This window comes from Oncorhynchus clarkii, chromosome 23 (genome assembly GCF_045791955.1).
Source record: "Oncorhynchus clarkii lewisi isolate Uvic-CL-2024 chromosome 23, UVic_Ocla_1.0, whole genome shotgun sequence".
Classification (NCBI taxonomy): domain Eukaryota; kingdom Metazoa; phylum Chordata; class Actinopteri; order Salmoniformes; family Salmonidae; genus Oncorhynchus; species Oncorhynchus clarkii.
The window spans coordinates 24,806,060-24,833,436 of record NC_092169.1 but is presented as its reverse complement, the minus strand read 5'-3'; the positions used below and the strand labels follow the sequence as shown (position 1 = coordinate 24,833,436).

Sequence of the window (27,377 nt, the reverse complement as noted above, 5' to 3'; positions counted from 1 at the left end):
ATCCAGTTTTTGTAATTTTATCAACAGTATGATACTGTATAAACTGAATACAGTAGATTACCATAGAATGCACATTAAAATACTGCACATTTGTTTTAAAGCATACTGTAAGACCTGTCTATAATTTCAACAGTAATACATTGTAGAATGAACAGTAAAATACCATAAATGTGTTTTACAGTATTCATTTTGGTGCATTGTGGAAGTATATATATATATTTGAAAACTCTGTTTATTCAGTTTTACACACAAGACAACACAAAACAATATAAACAATATACTCAAATAGAAGAAAAAAAAACTAGCTTTAAAGATACCGTACTTTAGACAAGTTAAACACACCGGGCAGAAGGTTAAAGGGCAATCTGTAGTACAGGGACAGAGGAAACACCTCACCATTGTTCCTGTAAGCAGTCAAGGGATAGGGGTGGAGAAATGCAACCACTCACAGACAGTCATGGCCACAGACCAACCATCCACTGGACCAAATAAAAAGTTTACAATGCTAAAAAAATAAGAAAAATAATCATAATTTTATGTGAGCATGAACAAATTGTAAAAAAAACAACAACATTTAAACGGCAAAACAAGCTCACATTTTAGCATCTGACCGAACAAGGCATCCGCAGGGCACAATCAATAAGCACATCATCAACTTTAATGCGCCCCCCCCCCCTCCCAAAAAAAAATAAAAAAATTGCTCATCCAGTCACAGGGGAGTCAAATACAGACTTATTTGTGTTTTAATATGAGAGGATGGACTGCCCAAGCCTCATAAAACAGTTTGGGGTTCCCACGTGTATTGAATTTAAGTTTCAGAGAGCACAACACATCTCTCACTCAATATTTATAAGATGGGGGAACTGCCATCTTTCAGTTCTGTAGTATTAGCCGGCTAGCTAACAGAGTTGTATAATGTCCAACTGGATTCTTGACAGGGGGTAGCTATGGGCAGTACACCAAAAAGGGCTGTAAGGGGAGAAGGATCTATAACAGTGTCATAAAGTTCAGAGAAACATTTAAATATGAATTCCCAGAAACCTGACAGTTTATGACAGCCCCAAAACATATGCAACAGTGTGGCTGGTTCCGTTTTACATCTGACACAGGTAGGATTAAAGTCAGAGAATATTCTTCCAAGTTTGGCCCCGGTCCAGTGGATACGGTGGACCACGTTGAATTGAATGACGCTGTGTCTAGTACTAAAAGAGGACGAATGCACCCTGTGCAGCACAGCTTCCCAGGTGTCTTCCCCAAGTTCCTCCCCCAAATCCTTTTCCCATCGAGTCTTTAAAGGCACCAAAGAAGGGTTTTGTAAGTCATTAATGATTGCATATACATCTGAAATTGCGCCCCTAGGAAGCTTGTTCAGCTCAAAGATGCTCTCCATAGCTGTATTCGCAGGCTTATGGGGAAATTCAGGTGTGTTAGCTCTGACAAAGTTCCTAGTCTGGAGATAGCGGAAAAAGTGGGATTGGGGGAGGTTGAACTTTTTCTGTAGTTGAGCAAAAGAGGCAAATGTATCATCAAAGGATAATTGGGCTAGTGAGGAGAGGCCTAGTGAGTGCCAGATAGCAAAAGCCCCATCATTCAATAGATGGAGGAAATAAAATGTTCTGATTGATTGGGCCTGACAGAGAAAAGCCTCGGAGGCTAAAGGCTAAACTGAACTGATTCCAAAATTTAAGAGACTGCTTTACAATTGGGTTGACACACTTTTTGCCTAGGGACACTGGGAGAGATGAGCACAACACAGAAGAAAGTGCAGCAGGTTTACATGATCCAGACTCCATCTGGACCCAGAGTGGTCTAGGGCCAGTAGGATCAGTCTGCAGCCAGTACAAAAGGGCTCTGAAATTTGCAGCCCAATAGTATGTCTGAAAATTTGGTAGAGCTAAACGACCCAGTGTCTTAGGCTTCTGTAAATGTTTTCTACCAATCCATGATACCGTGCCATCCCAAATAAAATACATTAATGTTTGATCCAGTGAATTAAAAAAAGATTTTGGAATAAAAATGGGTAAACATTGAAATAAATATAAAAATTCTGGCAACACATTCATTTTAATTACATTAATCCTTCCAATAAGAGAAAGAGGTAGCGAATTACAAAGGTAAAAGATTGTTTCAAACTGTCTGCTAGAGCATCCAAGTTTTCCTGAAACAAATTTGAATATTTCCTTGTCACTTTAACTCCCAAGTAGGTGAATTGATCCCGGACAATCCTAAACTGAAAACTTGCAAAAGAGCACTTTAAAGCAGCCTTATTTACAGGAAAAAGCTCACTCTTGCCTAGATTCAGCTTGTACCCTGAGATTGATCCAAACTTTTTAAGAACAGATAGGGCACGTGGCAATGAGGTATCAGGGTTGGAGATAAACAAAAGGAGGTCGTCAGTATATAGCGAGACTTTCTGCTCTAAGCCCGTCCTGATTATACCTTGAATTGCTTCATTAGGGTGTAGTGCAATGACGAGAGGCTCAATTGCCAGAGCAAACAACAAGGGGGAGAGTGGACAACCCTGTCTGGATCCGCGGTGTGAGGGAAAATAGTCAGAGGACAAGTTGTTAGTCCGTGCCATGGGAGAAAAATAAAGAATCTTTATCCACGCAATGAATTTGGGGCCAAAGCCAAATCTATAAAGGGCAGCTGTTAGGTAGTCCCACTCAACGCGGTCAAAAGCTTTTTCCACATCAAGTGAGACCACCACCTCCGGGTCCCCTGATGCTGGGGAGTAAAGTATATTCATAAGGCGTCTAATATTGAAAAACAAATGCCTATTTCTCACAAAGCCAGTCTGATCAGACAGAGTGTATTACTTGGTGTAGCGAGCCTTCCATACGGATGGCTAAAAGCTTGGCTAGGATTTTGTAATCACAGTTTAAAAGCGAGATTGGGCGATAGGATCCACATTCCAGGGGGTCTTTGTTTTTCTTTAATAGTAATGAAATTGAAGCCTGATAAGACTAGACTGTAGCTTTGAGGTATTAAGGCACTCTGCAAATAATTGAGACAAGAATGGGCCAAGCAGACCAGAAAACATCCTGTAAAATTAATTTGGAAAACCATCCAGACCCGGTGATTTACCACTTTTCATTGCGGACATTGCTGTTGCAATCTCCTCAGGTGTAAGTTTTTCTAGACAGTCATGGGTGACTGTATCAATTGAAGGCATATTCAAGCCATTAAGGAATGAATCAATGAGCAAAGGGTCTTGAGGAGATTCAGAGGTGTATAGCGTAGAGTAAATTGTTTTAAATTGATCATTGATCTTTTTATGTATAACTGTGGTGGCACCAGACAGGGTCCTTATTTGTGGGATTAAACGTGAGGCCTCAGATTTACGAATGTGATGTGCAAGGAGTTTACTGGCCTTGTCACCTTGTTCATACACTCTGTATCGAGCTCGCAAGAGTAAATGTTCAGCTTGCCTGGTAGAAAATTCATCAAATTCAGATTGGAGTTGTTGGCGCTCTTTATATGGACTCGCTCAGGTCCAGAAGTTGCTGAGAGCGAGCTTGGTTTTGGTTGGCTGTATAAGAAATAATTTGGCCAAGTAGGCATGCTTTGAGAGACTCCCATATGGTAGAGCAAGACATACCTGGCTTTGAAATTGTGGAAATATTTTGTGGGCGTTAGCATATTTTAAGCCGTGCCTTGTAAGAGGCTGTATTTGTTGCACCCATGAGTGAGGCATTTGTACATCCACAGAATACAGTAATATACTGTATTTTAGGCATTCTACAGACCTTGTCCTGAAACTCTACTGCAACTTACTGGCCAATTGCTGCCAGCAATTTACTGTAATTCAGAATACAGTACCATACCGCATTTTTGGAGCACCAAAAACCTTTTGAACTCTAGTGGGTGCAGGGTATTGTTGTTTCTCACTCACCCATTACTGAAAGTGCTGTACCAATTTAAGTGATATGTGGTAGTGTTTCCCTAACAATTAAATTTATCCAGAGGACAGATCCGAGTGGCAGCAAGTCTAGTGGAAAGCCTTCTCAAAAGAGTGGAGGCTGTTTTAGCAGCAAAGGGGGGACCAACTCCATATTATTGCCCTTGATTTTGAAATTAGATGTTCGACGAGCATGTAGTGTAGTGTATTTCTGGAATATGGTTTATAATATGATGATAGCTAGCCTTCCAGTAGGTTGTGAACATAGATGGCATAAATCCTATAGAGGAAGGAACAAGAGACCAAGCTATATGAAATGGGCCTCTCATATCATATGATTCACAGACGTTCTCTGCCTTAAGGGTCTTCATCCTATGACCACGGTCTAGTCCTGCTAGTCACCTGACCTAACTTTGACCCTGTTGCTGTAGTTCTTCACTCTACACTGTAGTTCTTCTCTCTACAATGATAAATAAGTACCTGCACCACAGACAGTTCTAAATTATGTTCTTTCAGTCGAACATTCCCAAGTGTTCTATTATTCTAGTATTAGTAACTAGCTACAATGTACTTAATGGGTTCAATGTATATGTTTAATTCACCATGAGGAAATTTAATTATTATATAACATAAACAATGAAGACTGGAATGTGGTCACCACACATCAAAATAACCCCAGAAACAGAACAATAAATATAAACATAACAAGGGGGAAAAAAATATAAGGAAAACATTTTATATCTGTCTTGTTATCGTCCTATAGGCTCATTAACTGGACAGACATCATCGTCATGTATCCAATTAAAGGGTCAGTTCTTCTCTTGCCAGTTTCTGGTCGGAGTGGTTGTGTGTGTGCACACATGCACGTGTGTGTACATTGTAAAACATTTCTGGTCAAATGTACAGTAACATACAGTAATTGGCCACTACAGCTACTGTAATCAATTTTACGGTAATCCATTTTACAGTACCAAACATGTTACTGTAATCTAATTTACTGTATATTACTGGAATTACCCATGCAGCGACATACTACCCATTGTTCTTTGGAAGTTTAAATGTTGACATTTACATTTACATTTTGATCATTTAGCGGGCACTCTTGTCTTTAGCAACTTACAGTCAGTGCATTTTACCAAGGTTGATTAAACAAAACACATATCAAGAGTCATAGTAAGTAAAACATTTCTGTAACCGTTACTGAAAATATTGTTGAAGTTAAGGATACAGATATTCATGGTAACCAGAGCAATAAAACACAGTACAACACAATAAAAGTAACTATTAAACTGTAATAAAATTATTTCTGCAATATTTTACTGTAATTACAAGGTATTAGAGCAAGCAGGTTGCCTGTAGGCATTTGCACATTACAGCAAATTAATGTATACTAGGAGTTTTATATTACTTGCACTTATAGAGGCCTAAACAAAGGCTTCCAAACTGGGTGTGACTACAGGGAAAAACAGATAAAATGGACATGGGTAAATATACTGAACAAAAATATAAACGCAATATGTAAAGTGTTAAAAGATCCCAGAAATGTTCCATATGCACAAAAAGCTTATTTCTCTCCAATTTTGTGCACAAATTTGCTCACATCCCTGTTTGTAAGCATTTCTCCTTGCCAAAATAATCCATCCACCTAACAAGTGTGGCATATCAAGAAGCTGATTAAACAGCATGATCATTACACAAGTGCACCTTGTGCTGGGGACAATAAAAGGCCACTCTAAAATGTGCAGTTTTGTCACACAACACAATGCCTCAGATGTCTCAAGTTTTAAGGGAACGTGACTGCAGGGAGGTCCACCAGAGCTGTTGCCAGAGAATCTAATCTTTATTTCTCTACCATAAGCCGCGTCTGATGTCATTTTTTGAGAATTCAGCAGTAGGTCCAACAGACCTCACAACTGCAGACCATCTGTAACAATGCCAGCCCAGGACCTCCACATCCGGCTTCTTCACCTGCGGGATCATCTGCGACCAGCTAACCGGACAGCTGATGAAACCGAGGAGTATTTCAGTCTGTAATTAACCTTTTGTGGGGAAAAACTAATTCTGACTGTCTGGGCCTGGCTCCCCAGTGGGTGGGCCTGGCTCCGAAGTGGGTGGGCCTATACCTGCTACCACTCTGATCTGTTCCCTTTATAAATTACATTTCTTGGGAATTAAATTGGTACAAGACTCTCACTAACGGGTGCAACAAACATATTTTTTATGGTAATAAATCAACATAGCCACTTACCACGCCTTAAAATATGTTAATGAGCTATTATTTCTACTCCCACAATATTAATCCACAATGCACCATAATTAACAGTATGCTGCAGTAAATCTATAGCAAAACAACAATACATTACCTTTTTGTTGAATTGTATTGAACATAAAATCAGCAAATGCTAATAGTGAATATTAAAAAATCATATACACTATATATCCATAAGTATGTGGACACCCCTTCAAATGAGTGGATTTGCTATTTCAGCCATACCCATTGCAGACATGTGTATAACATCGAGCACACACCCATATAATCTCCATAGACAAACATTGCCAGTAGAATGATCTTACTGAAGAGCCCAGTGACTTTCAACGTGTTACCATCAAAGGATGCCACCTTTCCAACAAGTCAGTTTGTCACATTTCTGCTGAAGCACGTAGCATGTAAAAATCGTCTGTCCTCAATTGCAACACTCACTACAGAGTTCCAAACTGCCTCTGGAAGTAACGTCAGCAAAATAACTGTTCGTCGAGAGCTTTATGAAATGGAAACCCCATTCTCCGGAGTGATGGATCATGCTTCACATCTGGCAGTCTGACGGACAAATCTGGGTTTTGGCGGATGCCAGGAGTACACTATCTGCCCCAATGCACTGTAAAGTTTGGTGGAGGAGGAATAATGGTCTGGGGCGGTTTTTCGTGGTTGGGACTAGGCTCCTTAGTTCCAGTGAAGGGAAATCTTAACGCTACAGCATATAATGACTTTCTAGACGATTCTGTGCCTCGAAATTTGTGGCAAAAGTTTAGGGAAGGCCCTTTCCTGTTTCAGCATGACAATGCCCCAGTGCACAAAGCGAGGTCCATTTAGAAATGGTTTGTTGAAATCGGTGTGGAAGAACTTGACTGGCCTGCAAAGAGCCATGACCTCAAATCCATCGAACACCTTTGGGATTAATTGGAATGCCGACTGCGAGCCAGGCCTAATCGCCCAACAGCAGTGCCCAACCTCACTAATGCTCTTGTGATGAATTGAAGTCCCCGCAGCAATGTTCCAACATCTAGTGGAAAGCCTTCCCAGAAGAGTGGAGGCTGTTATAGCAGCAAAGGGAGGACACATTTTGGAATGAGATGTTTGACAAGCAGGTGTCCACATTTTTGTAAATGTAGTGTATATGTACATATCTACCTCAATTACCTCACAACCCTGCACATTAACTCGGTACTGGTACCCTGTGTATATAACCACGTTCTGTGTTATTATTCTCTCTGCTTTGTTGGAAAGGGCCTGTAAGTAAGCATTTCACTGTTAGTCTACAGCTGTCTACAGCTGAAGCATGTGACAAATAACAGTTTAGTTTATTTGAGTAGGTCTCCCGTCATTGGATACAAATTTGCATTTCGTTCAACAGCATCAGTGTATTGCAACAGTCACTTCACAACCACATACAACCAACCGCAAAAGAAAGAAATGCAGATATAGTATCGGTCAAATGAGACGCTACCCCCACTCAGTGTGCTGTATGGAAGAAGCATTGGATGGACTGAGCTCCAAGCTATATGATCAAATATACGCACTCTATCACAAGCCCAACTGACTGCCCAAGGCAATTACTTTCATTAGTTGGTGCACACACACACACGCACGTGCCTGCGCATGCACGCACACACACATCTACACTAACTGTAAATGCAGCAGGAAATGTATGCTATACATGTTGGCAGAGTCACAGATGAATAAATTAACAGTTAAAAAAACACAACTGCTGCGGTTCAAAACTGAACGAGAGTCCTGCCCACAACCCTCATCATCAGTCAGTCCTGTGAATACGCTCTGAGAGTGCTTCTCAAATGACACCCTAGTCCCTATTTAGCGCACTACTTTTGACAAAAGCTATATGGATTCTGGTAAAAATGTGTGTGCTATATAGGGATTAAAGTGTCATAGGGCCTCACCTAATGTAGTAGAATGCACAGAGAGGCTGTTGGGGAGAATGCAGCGGCTGCACTCCATCAGTGCATCTAATTTCAGCTGTGAATTATATTAGCACAGGAGCAGTACACTGGCTGGAGGAGGAGAGGAAAGAGGGAGGTGGAAGAGGAGAGGTGGGGATTATAGCCTTGGAGAATGGGGAAGGAGAGTGAGGTGGTGGGTGAGAAAGGGGGAATAGATGGGTTGAGGGTGATCAGAGAAGTGGGGGTAATGTTCTTGGCAGCAATTCAGTTTATAAATGCGTACAGTTTACAAAAACAGAGAAAGAGAGAGGGAGAGAGAGCAAGAGAGAGTGAGAGAGCAAGAGAAAGTGAGAGGGAGGTAGAGGGTCATTCAGAGTTCAACAGTGATTGGGGTCTCAGGTATCAGGTTATAGACTGGTACTGGACCTCATGTGTAGCCGTATGAACCCGGACACTATCAATTGAGCAATGACTTAAGAATCATTAAATTATAAAAAATAATGGATAGCATTTATCTAGCGATTTTCACTTAGTCTATAAGTGTTATCTATATAAAGGCATAGTATGGCCTCTGCCTTGGGGTCTGAACCTTTATGGCACAGTAACAAGGTTACTGGTTCAAGCAATATTCCAAATGTTCTCCATTAATTGATACAATAGACACCACTCACCATGAATCATCAAACAGTGGATCATGTCAATTAAATTAAATTAAAGGGGCTTTATTGGCATGGGAAACATATGTTAACATTGCCAAAGCAAGTGAAGTAGATAACATACAAAAGTGAAAATAAAAATGTAAATGAACAGTAAACATTACACTCACAGAGGTTCCAAAAGATTAAAGACATTACAAATGTCATGTTATGTATATATACAGTGTTGTAACTATGTACAAATGTTTAAAATACAAACGGGAACATAAATAAAGAAATGTCTCTGTGTAATGTTGACTGGCATTTAACAACCCTTTCCCACCAACCTCTGGGCGATAAGGGCCTAAGGGCAAGGAGCAGTACATACTGTACAGCCTCACCATCTATGACACTGAACCCATTCAGACACAACGACGGCTCTGATTCAAAGCTCAGTCAGAGAGTTAGTGTAGTGCTAAGAGGAATTAACTACCAATTGAGTTTCTATAGGCTAGTTCGTGAGGGGACAGGGATCGGGATTTCCCCATGGAATAGCCTGTGTCCCAATGTGTGGCCAATGACTAAAGCATCTGACTATATAGATCTCACAGACTGTGACAGACCATAGCCCAGTGGGACATTTTACACACCACTATTTGATCTACATTGCATTGTATGTTAACACATACGCTAGCTAATAGACTATTTATATGACAAAGGACACATGATCTTTGAAGCAAAGCGATCGACAGTAAAATGATGTAAGGGATTGTTTCTGTCAAGCAACCGAACACCGGCAGTCTGAATAACTCCTCTCCCCTTGCCTCCACTGTCCTAAAACTTGTCACTCCAGATCAGCGTTCGAGACGCGACGAGAGCAGCAAGTTCGCCCGCGCTGCTCCATTCTGCTCCGTTCGTTTCTCTCTGTCTGCCGGTGGCGCTGAACCGCTGCAGCACGCAGCCCGGACGTTGGGGGCTGGCATACTGCGTGCGAGAGAGAGAACAGAATGAGAGAAAAGGACCAGACCAGTCGAGCTTGTTGCAAATCTGTTTCTCTTCGAAGCGGACGTGTTCGGGACAGAGAGAAGAGAGGACGAGAGTGAGCAAGATGAGGAAGGGAAGACTGAGTTTCAACTCGTAAAAGAAAGGGGAACAAATGGGGGGGAAATACCTGTTATATCAAGGAAATAATTTACTTTAATACTACACCCAAGCCACATCTGGAAATAGTCGTTCCTCGGACGTTCTCTACAAGGAGCAGCTCGAGGTAAGTTTCTTGGATGTTAGGCTACTAAACTATCAGCAATGTATCCGAGTTGTGCATACGGAATGTATGCTGTTCTGCATAAAATGTTGGTTATTTCTGAAGTAGCCTAGGCCTGGAGCACATCATGGTGAGGATTGTTTCGCTGTCATGTAGCAAACTTATTTTTAAAGCGTGCTCGTAGTCGGGTTCTTTATAATTTTCACCTTTTTAAAGCAGTAGCCTATATTTTAAGTTTTGATTGTTTGTGGGCCTGTTTCGTGTCATTCTAGTGACACGGTTGTGTTGCGTTGTAAACAGCAGTGTTTTATGTTATTGACATTACATACAGTGGAACGGACAGGCTCCAGCTACAGTCACACATCAGGAGCTGAGCTCACATGATGCAGCCATATCTGAACAGCTGTTGTAGCCAAATCATCCATACTAAAAACATGCATGACCTGAAGCTGTTTTACCCTGTTTCAATTGTTACTGTCACTTACAGTAGGTAATAATATCCATCACAATGGCTGCGTTTACTTAGGCAGCCCAATTCAGATATTTTCTCACTAATAATTGGTATTTTGCCCAAGATCAGAGCTGGGCAGCCTGTGTAAACACAGCCATAGCCTACTCAGTTAAGGCTGTTCTGTTTCGATCAGTGGAAGAGTGTCTTGTCTCTAAAATGATTCAAGACTTGACTGACCTATTGATCTAGTCATTGATTGGTTGATTTGACATTTCTGCTTCTTGAGATTTGATACAGTGTCTATTCAATGTCTTTATTAATTGACAAAAGTTCAAATCAAATTGTATTGGTCACATACACATGGTTAGCAGATGTTAATGTGAGTGTAGCGAAATGCTTGTGCTTCTAGTTTTGACGGTGCAGTAATATCTAACAAGTAATCTAACAATTCCCCAACAACTATTTAATACACAAATCTAAAAGGAGGAATAAGGATATGTACATATAAATATATGGATGAGTGGCATAGGCATGGTGCAATAGATGGTATAAGGTACAGTATATACATATTTGATGAGTAATGTAAGCTATGTTAACGTTATTAAAGTGGCATTGTTTAAAGTGACTAGTGATCAATTTATTAAAGTGGCCAGTGATATGAGTCTCTATGTAGGCAGCAGCCTCTCTGAGTTAGTGATTGCTGTTTAGCAACCACCCGATGGCCTTGAGATAGAAGCTGTTTTTCAGTCTCTCGGTCCCAGCTTTGATGCACCTGTACTGATCTCGCCTTCTGGATGGTAGCGGAGTCAACAGGCAGTGACTCGGGTGGTTGTTATCCTTGATTATATTTTTGGCCTTCCTGTGACATTGGGTGCTGTAGGTGTCCTGGAGGCCAGGTCATTTGCCCCTGGTGTTGTGCAGACCGCACCACCCTCTGGAGTGCCTTGTGGTTGAGGGCGGTGCAGTTGCTGTACAAGGCAGTGATACAGCCCGACAGGATGATCTTGATTGTGCATCTGTAAAATTTTGTCAGGGTTTTAGGTGACAAGCCAAATTTCTTCAGCCTCCTGAGGTTGAAGAGGCGCGGTTGCGCCTTCTTCACCACACTGTCTGTGTGGGTGGACCATTTCAGTTTGTCTGTGATGTGTACGCCGAGGAACTTTAAACTTTCCACCTTCTCCACTACTGTCCCTTCGATGTGGATAGGGGGGTGCTCCCTCTGCTGTTTCCTGAAGTCCACGATCATCTCCTTTGTTTTGTCGACGTTGAATGAGAGGTTGTTTTCTTGACACCACACTCCTATTGCCCTCACCTCTTGTCGTTGTTGGTAATCAAGCCCACTATTGTTGTGTCGTCTGCAAACTTTATGATTGAGTTGGAGGCATGCATGGCCACGCAGTCATGGGTGAACAGGGAGTACAGGAGGGGGCTGAGCATGAACTCTTGTTGGGCCCCAGTGTTGAGGATCAGCGAAGTGGAGATCTTGTTTCCTACCTTCACCACCTGGGGGCGGCCCGTCAGAAAGTCCAGGACCCAATTGCACTGGGCAGGGTTGAGACCCAGGGCCTCCAGCTTGATGATGAGCTTGGAGGGTACTATGGTGTTGAATGCTGAGCTGTAGTCAATGAACAGAAATCTTATATAGGTATTTATTTTGTCCAGTTATGTACAAATCTCACATATTTCTCAGTATATTTCCAGGATTCTGTTGCCATTTCATCTGTGTGTCTCTGTGGAGCAGGAATGTTGGGTAATAATAGGGCTGTCCCTGACAATTTTTTTTGTTATTGTCAACCGAAAGTCGTCTGTTTTGTTGACCAATCGATTGGTCGAAATTCTTTAACGTGTATTTTTCCATATATAGACACACCTATGTGTTTTAATAAAATCAACTATATGCTTGTCTGATGCTTTAAGAAAACTGTTTGATGATATAAGACACAAATGACTCAAGAGGGAGCCAGATATCAGGATAACTAGAGGTAAAAAAACAACAACATATTAGCCTGACCCGACCATCCTCCTCCTGCTCCTGCTGGCTTTCTACTCTCGGTAATAGGCTACATGAGGTAATAGGCTACATGAGGTAATAGGCTACATGAGGAGTCGACAACCTTTCTCATGTGGAATGGCAATTTATCTTCTAATTTCTACCGATCTGCGTGCCAGTTATGGTTTTCATATACACATCTTCGTATCTCAAAATCATTGTCATGTGGTTAATCAAAATTCTATCCAAATCTAAATGAAAATTATACAAAACCTAAAAAGTAATATATGTTGCCATTGCCAACTATATAAAAATAGCATACTTAAAGCCAACAAATAAAAAAATTGCAGCCTGCAGGTAGAAAATATCCTGATAAAAATACATATCCTATAAATCACATTGGCTACACATGGCTTGTCTGCAACAAACTTGAAACATTGTATCAACTATCAACTTGTGAACTATCAACTTGTGTCCAGCCTAAAGCTTACACTAGCAAACTTGCAACATTGTATAAAATATTCTGGGCCCTCAAAGCTTCCCAAGCCAGTGAGCTCAGGACAGACACAGCTGTAGTCTATTTGTGCAAGGAATAAGAGCTCATCAGGTAGGGCTATTTTATTATGTTTCCACCAAATCAGAGCATGACATTTCCTTCCTTCACGCTGAGTGGTTATCGAAAGGGGGAGAGATGGAAAGATTTTTCAAATACATTGAGGAACCATTGTGATTCTCAATGGATGTAAAACAGACTTTGTTTGCTTGCTGTTTGAGGTGAAGAAAACATTACTTTGAGAAGCTCCACAGCTCATTAGTGGTGGTGCGCTAAGCCAATCAGAAATACTATCAGATCCAACATTTGCGCGCAGGCCAGGTAGTCTATAGGCCTACCTTACTCAACATTGACAGTAGCACTCCAAACAAAATACAATGACTAAATTGACAAAACTCCTAAATGGAATGAAATAAACCAAAACGTGTTTCTCACAAGTGTAGCGCTCTGTAAACAAAGTGTCCACTCTGACAATGAGAATGGCAAAAGACTGGAATAATAATATTTAGAAAGCATTAACATAAATTACCATAACCAAGCAAACATTGTAGATCAGAAATTATAGGAATTAACGGTAAATGTACTACTGGTCATATATGTAGTGGGGAATAGATAGACACCAACAATCAAGGGAAACATTTCACACAATGAAGTCATAAAATAATTAATGTGCACAAATTGGTGAGAGAGAGCACATTCTGGAGAGAGTTATGCATTTTAGCCACACTCCCCTTCTTCATGGACTGTGCCATCCACGCGGCCTCCGCAATGAATTAGTCTCAGCCTCCACAATGGGTTAGTTCTCTGAGATTGGCGCGAATCAGACAGGTGTCTCGTGTGCCAAAATATAGTTGCTACTGCTTGACTAAAAAAGTATTGGTTGACCAACAGCCTATTGACCAAACAATCGAACAGTCCACTAATTGCGCTCAGCCCTAGGTAATAGCATGCTGAGCTGTGCTGTCTGGCTTTGGCTCTACACAGCTGTTTCAGTGTGGGGTTTGTCTTCCCTACCCACCCCAATGGCATCCCCTGTCTGGGAAAACACGCACAAATGCAAGCGTGCACACACACACACACACACACACACACACACACACACACACACACACACACACACACACACACACACACACACACATTCCCGCTAATACCCATATCGTCAGAGTCTTGGCAGGACATTCTCTGTCTGACTCTCATGCCATCCCCAGTTGTTTAAGGGTGTCTGACTGTCTGCTGAAGGAACAATCATGTCTAACACACAATTGGGAGGGAGGGAGAGAGAGAGAAAGAAAGAGAGAACGAAGGGGGAGATAGAAAGAGAGAGGGCTGAGAAGGGAGAGTGGGCAGAGAGAAAGAAAGAGAGAGAAGGGGGCAGAGAGAAAGAGAGAGAGAGAGAAAGGGCAGCATGGAACGTGATAGAGGATATATCGGTGAAAGCTGCTGGCAGAGAGAGCAAGTGAGAGAGAAGATTGAGAGTGAGAGAAAGAAAGAGAGAATGGGGGCGTGAGAGAGGGCAGAGATAGGGTTAAGTTGTGACACCGTAAAGAGACATCTTTGTTTTATGCTCTCAATGCCTGTTTTAATACAGTGTATGGATCAGGATCAGCTGTGAGCAGAATTGCAAATGCTGCTGGTCTGATTGGACCATAAACAATAGGGATGTCACGATTCAACGATATGCATCGGTTCCCAATTCAAATGTTTAAGATGCAAGTCCATCGGTCGCGGACGCAATACCGCTCCAAATGTAGCGTGCATCCGTCAGAAAATCAATCCAAACGTTACGAATCACCTGTTCACATTTTTTGTTGTTGTTCATTTTACATTATTTCTACCTTCCAAAAATACCTCTAATCTTTTGTGGCAACTGGTGTGTCATATCTGCTTCAGTGTCGATCTGCATGTAACTGTGTTGACATTCATTGATGTACAAGTAATTTTGCAATGTCAATAGCCTTGTCAAACTGCACACTGTGCCCAGCTACAAGCGCTGACCAACGGGAGGTATGCAGCCTGTTCCTGATCTTGCCCATCTGCACAGCACATTCAAATGCTAATATGGCTTGCGTGATATTAGGCTTTATTAGTTTAGTGACAACCTATGTAATTTGCTAGGTTACTGTTATTCATTTGCTGTTGAAAAGGTTGTTTTACCGGAATAAAATGAAGCTACCAGAGCCATAACTCAACTCGATGGAGTTGAGCAGAGACTAGTGTTGTCGGATTGGAGCTCGTCACATGAAATTAAGTTTTTATCAAAATCTACTGATGTCAGCAGCCAAAGAATAGCCCGCAATTACACAGAACAATGTCGTGTATAATTGCGGGCTATTCTTTGGGTCTGAAAACTAGTTTTAAGGAAATCCTGGAGTTGAGTTTAATCGGCTACCTGCTGAACTTAGAATGCAATAGTTTTTATTTTGATTGATCAGGTCCAACAATAGTTTGGGTAATTTTGCTTTAAACAATCAGTGTATAATGGTCATTTTTAGATATACAGTTGAAGTCGCAAGTTTACATACACCTTAGCCAAATACATTTAAACTCAGTTTTTCACAATTTCTGACATTTAATCCTAGTAAAAATTCCTTGTCTTAGGTCAGTAAGGATCACCACTTTATTTTAAGAATGTGAAATGTCAGAATAATAGTAGAGAGAATTATTTATTTAAGCTTATATTTCTTTCATCACATTCTCAGTGGGTCAGAAGTTTACATACACTCAATTAGTATTTGGTAGCATTGCATTTAAATTGTTTAACTTGGGTCAAACGTTTTGGGTAGCCTTCCACAAGCTTCCCACAATAAGTTGAGTAAATTTTCAGAACTGAGTCAGGTTTGTAGGCCTCTTTGCTCGCACACACTTTTTCAGTTCTGCCCACAAATATTCTATGGGATTGAGGCCAGGGCTTTGTGATGGCCACTCCAAACCTTGACTTTGTTGTCCTTAAGCCATTTTGCCACAATTTTGGAAGTATGCTTGGGGTCATTGTCGATTTGGAAGACCCATTTGCGACCAAGCTTTAAATGTCTTGAGATGTTGCTTCAATATATCCACGTACATTTTCTACCTCATGATGCCATACATTTTGTGAAGTGCAGCAGTTCCTCCTGCAGCAAAGCACTCCCACAACATGATGCTGCCACTCCCATGCTTCACAGTTGGGATGGTGCTCTTCAGCTTGCAAACATCCTCCTTTTTCCTCCTAACATAACGATGGTCATTATGGCCAAACAGTTCTATATTTGTTTCATCAGACCAGAGGACATTTATAAAAAAGTGCTATTTTTGTCCCCATGTGCAGTTGCAAACCGTAGTCTGGATTTTTTATGGCGGTGTTGGAACAGTGGCTTCTTCCATGCCGAGCGGCCTTTCAGGTTATGTCGATATAGGACTCGTTTTACTTTGAATATAGATACTTTTGTACCTGTTTCCTCCAGCATCTTCACAAGGTAATTTACTGTTGCAAAGAGGCACTGAGTTTGAAGGTAGGCCTTGAAATACATCCACAGGTACACCTCCAATTGACTCAAATGATGTCAATTAGCCTATCAGAAGTTTCTAAAGTTGTTTTAAGGCACAGTCAACTTAGTGTATGTTAACTTCTGACCCACTGGAATTGTGATACAGTGATATTTAAGTGAAATAATCTGTCTGTAAATAATTGTTGTAAAAATGACTTGTGTAATTCACAAAGTAGATGTCCTAACCGACTTGCCAAAACTATAGTTTGTTAACAAGACATTTTTGATGTGGTTGAAAAACGAGTTTTAATGACTCCAAGGTAAGTGTATGTAAACTGCCAACTTCAATTGTACATGGTAAAGTTGAGAATTTCAAAACGAGGACAGAAATCACTTTGCAAGGTGCACTGAGTGGCCAAAGGGAGAGGAGAAGAAAATATCATTCCGTAAACACTTCCAAACATTTTTCAGATGATGGTGAAGTCCAATGTGCTATATAGCTATGCTATATATTCATTGGCTATGTCATAGCTTATTTGTAAATTATAAATATTGATACATTACTAGCTCAAACACTTAATTTGCAAAACTGACAAGTTCATTAGTGGGTGATGATGATTTCAGAACCAAATTGGGGGGGAAAAATACATAGGCTACATTGCCCCCCACCTTATCTGATAGTGGTAGTGGGGTGGTAGATGCCTAGTCTCCCTTATGGCTCAGCTCAGGTGCCTACATAGTAGAGGTCCACCGATTAATCGGAATGGCCGATTAATTATGGCCGATTTCAAGTTTTCATAACAATTGGTGATCGGTGTTTTTGGCCACCGATTTGCCAAATTTTTTTACACCATTATTTAACTAGGCAATCAGTTAAGAACACATTCTTATTTTCAATGACGGCCTAGGAACGATGGGATAACTGCCTTGTTCAGGGTGCAGAACAACATATTTTTACCTTGTCAGCTCGGGGATTCGTTTTTGCAACATTTTGGTTACTAGTCCAATGCTCTAACCACTTACATTGCACTCCACGAGGAGCCTGCGTGGCAGGCTGACTACCTGTTACGCGAGGGCAGCAAGAAGCCAAGGTAAGTTGCTAGCTAGCATTAACACTGTCATCTCAGATTTTCAAAATATGCGTTACAGCCAACGCTAGACAAGCATTTGTGTAAGTTTATCATGGCATAATGCTATGCTAGGCTCTGCTGGCAGCAGGCAACATTTTCACGAAAATAAGAAAAGCAACCAAATGAAATCATTTACCTTTGAAGAACTTCAGATGCTTTCACTCAGGAGACTCCCAGTTAGATAGCAAATGTTCCTTTTTTCCAAAAATATTATTTTTGTAGGCGAAATAGCTCCCGTTTCTTCATCATGCTTGGATGAGAAATCGACCAGAAAATGCTACAACTATAACGGCAAACTTTTTTCAAAATTTGCTCCATAATATCGACAAAAACACGGCAAACGTTGTTTAGGATCCATCCTCAAGGTGTTTTTAACATATATATTCGATAATATATCCGTCGAGGCAATTGTTTTCTCATAAGAAGCGATTGGAAAAATGGCTACCTCAGTATTTTATGCAAGATTTTCTGCGGGAGACACCATGTGACCACATGCTATATATGGTCCCTTTACAGCCATTCTTCAATGGAAATGCCTAAAAAGACGTCACAATGCTGTAGACACCTTGGTGAATACGTGGAAAACGTAAGCTCATTCTTAGCTCATTCACAGCCATATAAGGAGTCATTGGCATGAGGCGGTTTAAAAAAATGCGGCACTTCCTGGTTGGATTTTTATCTGGTTTTCACCTGTAACATCAGTTCTGTGGCACTCACAAACAATATCTTTGCAGTTTTGGAAACGTCAGAGTGTTTTCTTTCAAAAGCTGTCAATTATATGCATAGTCAAGCATCTTTTCGTGACAAAATATCTTGTTTAAAACGGGAAAGTTTTTCATCCAAAAATTTTAATAGCGCCACCCAGTCGCAAGAAGTTAACTACACATGGTTGATGATATTATTAGTTTATCTAGAGTGTCCTGCGTTGCATATAATCGATGCAGTGCCTTTTAATTTCTCATTGAATCCCAGCCTACTTCGACAAACGGGTGATGATTTAACCTCTCTAGGGTAGGTGAGACGCTAACGTCCCACCAGGCTAACATCCGTTGAAACCGCAGAGCGCTAACATTCTAAATATACCATTTGTTATAGTAAACATTCTTGTAAATACATGAATCATACATAATTTAAAAGATGAACGTCTTATTAATCCAGCCGCGGTGTCAGATTTCAAAAAGTCTTTACTGTGAAAACAAACCATGCGATTTTCTGAGGACAGCTCCCCACACACACAAGTATTATTAGCATTTTCCAACCAAGCATTAGCGTCACGAAAGTCAGAAATAAGAATAAAATAAATCGCTTACCTTTGAAGATCTTCCTCTGGTGGCAATGCCATTTGTCCTAACTACACAGTGAATGTTCGTTTTGTTTGATAACATCCATTTTTATAGCCTAACACGAAACATTTGTAAACCGCTTGCGTCGTGATTTCCGTCTCATTCAACTTTGGGCGAAGAATTTGTGGTAATTACACACACTAAACAAATGTTTATCCAGTCATGGTGGGTTTCATTGCAATCCTCTGGTTGTTACTAACACAACCATACTTGATGATTCTTTTCCCGGGACATATTGAACAAAACAAACCAATTTGAAGACACCAATCAATGACCTCATTGCGCACCAATGGAGGGACCGGTCTATTGTTGATTGACTGTATTTTGGCCCAATGACCACTGATCATCTTGAAATCTAGCTTGGAAGATAGGCAATGAGCTCAGGTAAACGGCAATATGTAATGGTTATACGTTCGAAGACCAGCCTTTGTCGTAAACTCTGGAGTAAAAGAGGTTCATTCGCCATTGCAAATCCTACTTGACGGAGCCACGAGTGTTACGCATAGCAGCACATAGTCCATAGCATTTTCAGCAACTTTATATATTTAAATTATGGCGAATAAATCAGGAAAAGCTAAAACAAAGTCTAGGTATACAGATTTAACCCAAATTATAAACCATTTCCATGTCAGACCTCTTCTGCTACCTTTCAATGGTCATTTACATGGGGCTGGTGAAGTTGAAAACTCTAAAACGTCAGCTCTCTATCAACTGCCTTTAACCATGACTGTCATGTCTTGTAAAAGGTTTCTGACTATCTCACGGGCGCTGCACATCAGTGACCCAGAAGTTGATGGGGAGAATGACAAGAAGAGTGGCACACCAAGGTTTGATAGGCCTGCCCAGAACCTGTCCATCGATGAGAGGATGGTAGCCTCAAAGGCCAGAATCAGCCTCAAACAATACGTGCGTAACAAACCAACCAAATGGGGTTACAAACTGTTTGTTTTGGCTGATTCTGTGTGTGCCTACACTTGCAATTTTTTTGTTTGAGGGGAAAAGCAGTTTTGCTACCGGTAATGGACTGAGTTATGATTCAGTTTTGGAGTTATTGGATTTTTAACTGCTGGGGAAGGGCTACCAACTGTTTGTGGACAACTTCTACACCATTAGAAGTGGCACCATTCGGACCAACAGAGTGGGCTTTCCAAAAACAAAGGTGAACGACATGCCTAAGTGGGCTGAGCGGGGCACCATGCGATGGATTTGTGAAGATGGCCTGCTCTTTGTAAAGTGGATGGATACCAGAGAGGTGGTCATGTGCACAACTATCCACAAGTCCTTCAGTGGAGATCACGTCGTCAGACATGTTTGGTGCCAGGGCATGGATCACAAAAAATGTCCCCATTCCAGCTGCTGTGAAGGACTACAACGAGGGCATGGGAGGTGTGGACCTGTCAGATGCACTGATAGGATACTACAATGTTGTCCACAAGACCATTAAATGGTACAAGACATTTTTCTATCATTTCATCGACATTGCTGTGGTGAATGCCTTCATCCTCCAGAAGGAAATGGCCAAGAGCTGTGGACAGCCCCCCATCTCACAACTAGCATTCAGGGAGCTGCTCACCCAGGAGCTTGCTAGCTACAGCAAGTCCACTGCAGCACCTTCTGTCCCCTCTACCTCTGTCCCTTCTGCTCCAACCAGTGGTGTTCACCTGTCCAGATTAATCTCTGCAGGCATGAATGTGCCTCAGGGCAAAAAGGGAACAGTAGGGAGACGTCGTTGTGCCCTTTGTCACAGGAAATTCCCCATCACCTGCACCACCTGTTCAGTAACCCTCTGCTTTACACCAGAAAGAGACTGATATTTGCCATGGCACCAGCAGCACTATATAGTGTAGAGGACTGAGGGTATTCACAATATTGTAAAACGAAAATGTGTAAATAGTTACCCTTGTTATTTGTTTATGTTTAATTATTATTATTATTATTATTATTATTTTTAAAATAATTTTTATATATATATTTTTTTTTTGGGGGGGGGGGGGGTGTTAGAATAGCATTTATGTATTTTGTATATAGTTCTTTCCTTCAAAATGTATCACTGTACCAATTCGGCCACTTGGGTACATTTGCGTACATTTGTGTGGGACACCTGGGTGACTTCATGCTTATTTTTGAACTTATCTGTCTAAAACTTTGCTCAACTATTGTTGTCATCTTATGTTTTTCATTAAAATAATCCCCAGCATCCTATCTGTATGTTTGTCTGTTCTTGGTCATTTGAAAGATAATGCAGCAACAATACAAAACATAAAATGTATGTTTATTTCCTTGTATTTTCTTCTACCAGATATATTGTGTTATATTCTCCTACATTCAATTCACATTTCCACGAAATGCAGAGTGTTTCCTTTCAAATGATACCAAGAATATGCATATCCTTGCTTCTGGGCCTGAGCTACAGGCAGTTAGATTAGGGTATGTATTTAGGCAGAAATTGAGAAGAAAAGGGGGTACCCCAAAGAAGTTAAACCTCTCTGGGATAGGCGGGACGCAAATGTCCCACCTGGCCGATTGCCAGGGGAAATGCAGAGCGACAAATTCAAATAAAATACTATAAAATTCAAACTTTCATTAAATCACACATGTAAGATACTCAATTAAAGCTACACTCATTGTGAATCCAGCCAACATGTCAGATTTCAAAAAGGCTTTTCGGTGAAAGCATAAGAAGCTATTATCTGATGATAGCACAACAGTAAACAAAGAGAAAGTAGCATATTTCAACCCTGCAGGCACCACACAAAACACAGAAATAAAATATAAATCATGCCTTACCTTTGACGACCTTCTTTTGTTGGCACTCCAATATGTCCCATAAACATCACAAATGGTCCTTTTGTTCGATTAAGACCGTTGATATATCAGAAAATGTCCATTTATTTAGCGCGTTTGATCCAGAAAAAAACAGCTTCCAATTTGCACAACGTCACTACAAAATATCTCAAAAGTTACCTGTAAACTTTGCCAAAACATTTCAAACTACTTTTGTAATACAACTTTAGGTATTTTTAAATGTTAATAATCGATCAAATTGTAGACGGGACAATCTGTGTTCAATACAGGAAGACAACAAACTCACACTACTTTTCCAGTCATGCGCCTTCTCAAAATGTACACTTCAAGTGACACAAATTCAAGATGGCCGTACCTCAACCAATTTCCAAAGACTGATGACATCCAGTGGAAGCGGTAGGAACTGCAAAAAAGTGCCTTAGAAATCTAGTTTCCCAATGAAAACTCATTGAATAGACAGTGACCTAAAAAAAAAATCTGAATGGTTAGTCCTCAGGGTTTTGCCTGCTACATAAGTTCTGTTATACTCACAGACATGATTCAAACAGTTTTAGAAACTTCAGAGTGTTTTCTATCCAAATATACTAATAATATGCATATCTTATATTCTTGGCATGAGTATCAGGAAGTTGAAATTGGGCACGCTATTTATCCAAAAGTGAAAATGCTGCCCCCTATCTCAAAGGGGATAAGAACATCCAATAGTCAAAGGTATATGAAATACAAATCGTATAGAGAGAAATAGTCCTATAATTCCTATAATAACTACAACCTAAAACTTCTTACCTGGAAATATTGAAGACTCATGTTAAAAGGAACCACCAGCTTTCATATGCTCTCATGTTCTGAGCAAGGAACTTAAACGTTAGCTTTCTTACATGGCACATATTGCACTTTTACTTTCTTCTCCAAAACTTAGTTTTTGCATTATTTAAACCAAATTGAACATGTTTAATTATTTATTTGATTCTAAATTGATTATATTGATGTATGATATTAAGTTAAAATAAGTGTTCATTTAGTATTGTTGTAATTTGTCATTATTTCAAAATAATATATATATAATCGGCCGATTAATCGGTATCGGCTCTTTTTTGGTACTCCAATAATCGGTATCGGCGTTGGAAAAATCATAATCGGTCGACCTCTACTAAATAGTACATACACCATAGAAATACATAATTTACACACACACACGCACGCACACGCACACACAGAAGTCAGCTCAGACAGATTCAGCTCACAGAGGCCCAGCACATGAGCTCCATCAGCAGCAAATTTTTTACTGAGAATGGAAAATGAATGTGTTAATGCAACAAATGTCGCATTGATTCGTTCTATAATTACACCGAATAATTTCAAACTAAAACATATCATTCCTGTATCGTATCGGAACCCATGTATCTAGATATGTATCAAATCATCTTGAAAGGGAAAGATGCACATCCCTAATAAATCATCTTTACACCAAGAGATATGAGATTAAAAAAAATAGGATCTCTCTCTCTCTCTCTCTCTCTCTCTCTCTCTCTCTCTCTCTCTCTCCTCTCTATCCCTCTTTTCATTAATCCCCCTCTCTCAGGTAATCTTCACGTGTGTGTGTGTGTGTGTGTGTGTGTGTGTGTCATAGGGTGTGTGGGTGCATGTATGTTTGTGAGCCCTAATGACATTATGTCACTGAACCATAACATTACAGCTCAGCCATAACCTTACTGAGAGAGACCCTAAAGCACATAGCCCTGTCTGCAAAGCAGTGGGAGGGACAAGAGGAGGGTTGGATGAAGAGGGTGGACGGTAGAGAAGAGGAGTGGGGAGAGCGACGAGGGAGGGAGAGGAGAGAGGAGAGGAGAGGGATGAGGAGAAAGAGGGAGAAGTGGAGAAACAGAGTAGGGAAGGAAAGAAGGTAGCGCTGTAAGGGCTGCGGGAGAAGTGGCCTGTGCATGTGGTGTTAGACAAGCTAGCGGAGTGGCTAAAGAAGAGAGGATGAGGGGGAGATAGGTAGGTGTTGGACCAGAGAGAGAGAGAGAGAGAGAGAGAGAGAGAGAGAGAGAGAGAGAGAGAGAGAGAGAGAGAGAGAGAGAGAGAGAGAGAGAGAGAGAGAGAGAGAGAGAGAGAGAGAGAGAGAGAGAGAGAGAGAGAGAGAGAGAGAGAGAGAGAGAGAGAGAGAGAGAGAGAGATATGCATTTGCAGCCATCTGGCATTAAATGAAGATAAAGTAGCCTACAGTAATAATACAGCGATGATGATGACGAGTGCTAGAAGCTATACAGATGTTAAAGTTGAGAAACTATACAATATGACTCATTGGGTCAGGAAAGTACTCTCACAAGTTACATTAATTCAGGTAAATGTACAAGCAGTAGGTGAACATAAGCCAAAAGCTAACTTCTGTCATCATTCCCATAACGTTTTCCTTTCCCAATCATTTGCTTTTGTAATGATGTAAAATCTGATAACATTTTGCTGGGTTCTGACATAAAAACCTAGGGGCCTGCGGAGGTACTGCAGGGGATCCATGTTTTTTTTGTAGAAAAATCTGTGTTTTCTGTTTTCTGACTCTGGGAAAGTAATTAAATGGCTTCATTGCCAAAATCTCAGATTATCCTTTTAATGTCAGGCTCCCGAGGGGTGCAGCGGTATTAGGCCCTGCATTTCAATGCAAGAGGTGTCACTGCATTTCAATGCAAGAGGTGTCACTGCAGTCCCTGGTTCAAATCCAGGCTGCATCACATCTGGCTGTGATTGGGAGTCCCATAGGGATTGTATTCGGTATCTCTTGATTTCCATGTGCTGTATCTGTGCTATGATCTCTTACATAGATTCTCAACCTTTATAATGGCAAATTATCAACATATTGTGATAATGGTGTTATTATGTTATTGATTGAGTGACTATGGCTTTCCAGATCTCTAAACAGTGCTATTTGTGGGTTAATTTTAGAACAATGTTATGACTTTTTAGCTACTCTTGAACCACTCCAGATGGCGTTTCTTAGCAGATTCGTCTGAGGAGAGTCTAAAACATCTCAACTCGTTTACAAATGCTTTGTTCTACGACTGTCAAAAACTGGTGTGTGTGTGTGTGTGTGTGTGTGTGTGTGTGTGTAAATCTGACAGACTGCTTGTCTCCTCTCCCGCTCTGTGCTGAGGTTGTGCCCTTTGAGAACATTCTGACAGCACCCTTCAGACTGACAGGGATGCACACACAAACATACACACAAACATACACACACACACTCTCTACCCCCTGTTAGGAGCAGTAATCGTTGGGTACCTGACTAGAGACATGACCTCTGTTTTTCTCTGTTATTCGGAAGGTAAACACTACTGTAGCTCTGGAGAATAATGAAGGGAGTCAAAGACGGCTGTATCCCGGTACTCTTAAGTGGCTTCCTTTTCTTGTGTCCTTCCCTTCATCTATACTGAGATACAGTAGTTTAAGATGAAGAAGATTGCCTTGCAGAATATAGTAGAAGAGTGTCTTAATGTCAGTGGGTTGAAACTCAATCAATAGTACAGATGGTGCTGTAAATGCATTTGTAAGAGGACCTAGAATCAATGCTGTGTGTAATGGCCAGAAGAATAGTCTTGTATACAGTATCATGGAATTAAGTAGATCACATTAGGCTCCTGAGTGCTGACATTTGCCAACAACTCCATATAGCTATCAATCAATATAATTTAATTTATATAACATTAGAGGAATATTACAAATATGTTTTTTTCATAAAGTGCTGAAGTGTAACCCAGGCTTACACACCAAAGACCAAGCATAAAGCAACAGTGGAAAGGACCAAATCCTTGACTGGGTAGGAAGAAACTTTGAAAGGAACCAGACTGCATGGGTAGGAATACATCTTGAGAGGAACCTGACTACATGGGTAGAAGGAAACCCTTTGAGGAACCAGACTACATGGGTAGGAGGAAACCTTGAGAGGAGCCAGACTGCATGGGTAGGAGGGAACCTTGAGAGGAACCAGACTGCATGGGTAGGAGGAAACCTTGAGAGGAACCCGACTACATGGGTAGGAATACATCTTGAGAGGAACCAGACTACATGGGTAGGTGGAAACCTTGAGAGGAACCAGACTGCATGGGTAGTAGGAAACCTTGAGAGGAACCAGACTACATGGGTAGGAATACATCTTGAGAGGAATCAGACTACATGGGTAGGAGGAAACCTTGAGAGGGACAAGACTGCATGGGTAGGAATACATCTTGAGAGGGACAAGACTGCATGGGTAGGAATACATCTTGAGAGGGACAAGACTACATGGGTAGGAATACATCTTGAGAGGGACAAGACTACATGGGTAGGAATACATATTGAGAGGGACAAGACTGCATGGGTAGGAATACATATTGAGAGGGACAAGACTGCATGGGTAGGATTACATCTTGAGAGGGACAATACTTCATGGGTAGGAATACATCTTGAGAGGGACAAGACTGCATGGGTAGGAGAAAACCTTGAGAGGGACAAGACTGCATGAGTAGGATTACATCTTGAGAGGAACCCGACTACATGGGTAGGAATACATATTGAGAGGAACCAGACTACATGGGTAGGAGCAAACCTTGAGAGGGACCAGACTGCATGGGTAGGAGGAAACCTTGAGAGGAACCAGACTACATGGGTAGGAGGAAACCTTGAGAGGGACAAGACTACATGGGTAGGAATACATCTTGAGAGGAACCATGCTGCATGTGGTTGGAAGAAGAACCAGACTGCATAGGTAGGAAGAAACCTTGAGTGGAACCCAACTACATGGGTAGAAAGAAACCTTGAGTGTGACAAGACTGCATGGGTAGGAGTAAACATTGAGAGGGACAAGACTGCATAGGTACGAGGAAACCTTGAGAGGGACAAGACTGCATAGGTACGAGGAAACCTTGAGAGGGACAAGACTGCATAGGTAGGAGGAAGCCTTGAGAGGGACAAGACTGCATGGGTAGGAGGAAGCCTTGAGAGGGACAAGACTGCAGAGAGGAACAAGCCAATCTGGGCCCCACTCCAGCCATTTTCCCAGAGGGACTAAAGTGGCCTAATATGTCACTGAGTGTCACTTGACTTGTGTCAGGGGCCTGAAGTATGAGGATCAGGATTAAGTTAGCGCTGAAACACACACACACACAGAGACACATTTTAAAATCTTGATTTGAATCCACAAATCACATTACAGTCAAGAAGGATTCAAACATTTCAAAGGACACAGATATCTGGACACTTATGGAAACAGATAGCACCGTCTTCTCCACACAGCAAGGCTGCCCATGACCGCTGACACAGAGCAGTACCTCACTATCTGCTTTGCCTTTGTCTTATGCATGCCTACAATCTGAAGGTACTGTCAGCCTACTGTATAGTGAGCATTTCTCATTTGCCAAGATAATCCATCCACCTGACAGGTGTGGCATATCAATAAGCTTATTAAATGGCATGATCATTACACAGGTGCACCTTGTGCTTGGGACAATTAAAAGGCCACTCTAAAATGTGTGGTTTTGTAACACACCACAATGCCACAGACGTCTTATGTTTTGAAGGAGTGTGCAATTGGCATTCTGACTGCAGGAATGTCCACCAGAGCTGTTGCCAGGTAATTGAATGTTCATTTCTCTACCATAAGCCGCCTCCAATGTCATTTTAGAGCATTTGTCAT

General features: G+C 41.1%; 1 protein-coding gene across 1 annotated transcript in view; it reads left to right on the top strand.

Annotated features, from left to right (window-relative positions):
- The first annotated feature begins 9,695 nt into the window (after positions 1–9,695).
- LOC139381541 (leucine zipper putative tumor suppressor 2 homolog) overlaps positions 9,696–27,377 on the top strand; it is a 97,583-nt gene continuing 79,901 nt past the window's right edge. Inside the window, exon 1 of the mRNA XM_071125165.1 lies at positions 9,696–9,979. The gene's annotated coding sequence lies outside the window, so the exon portion shown is untranslated. The remainder of the gene's footprint in view (positions 9,980–27,377) is intronic.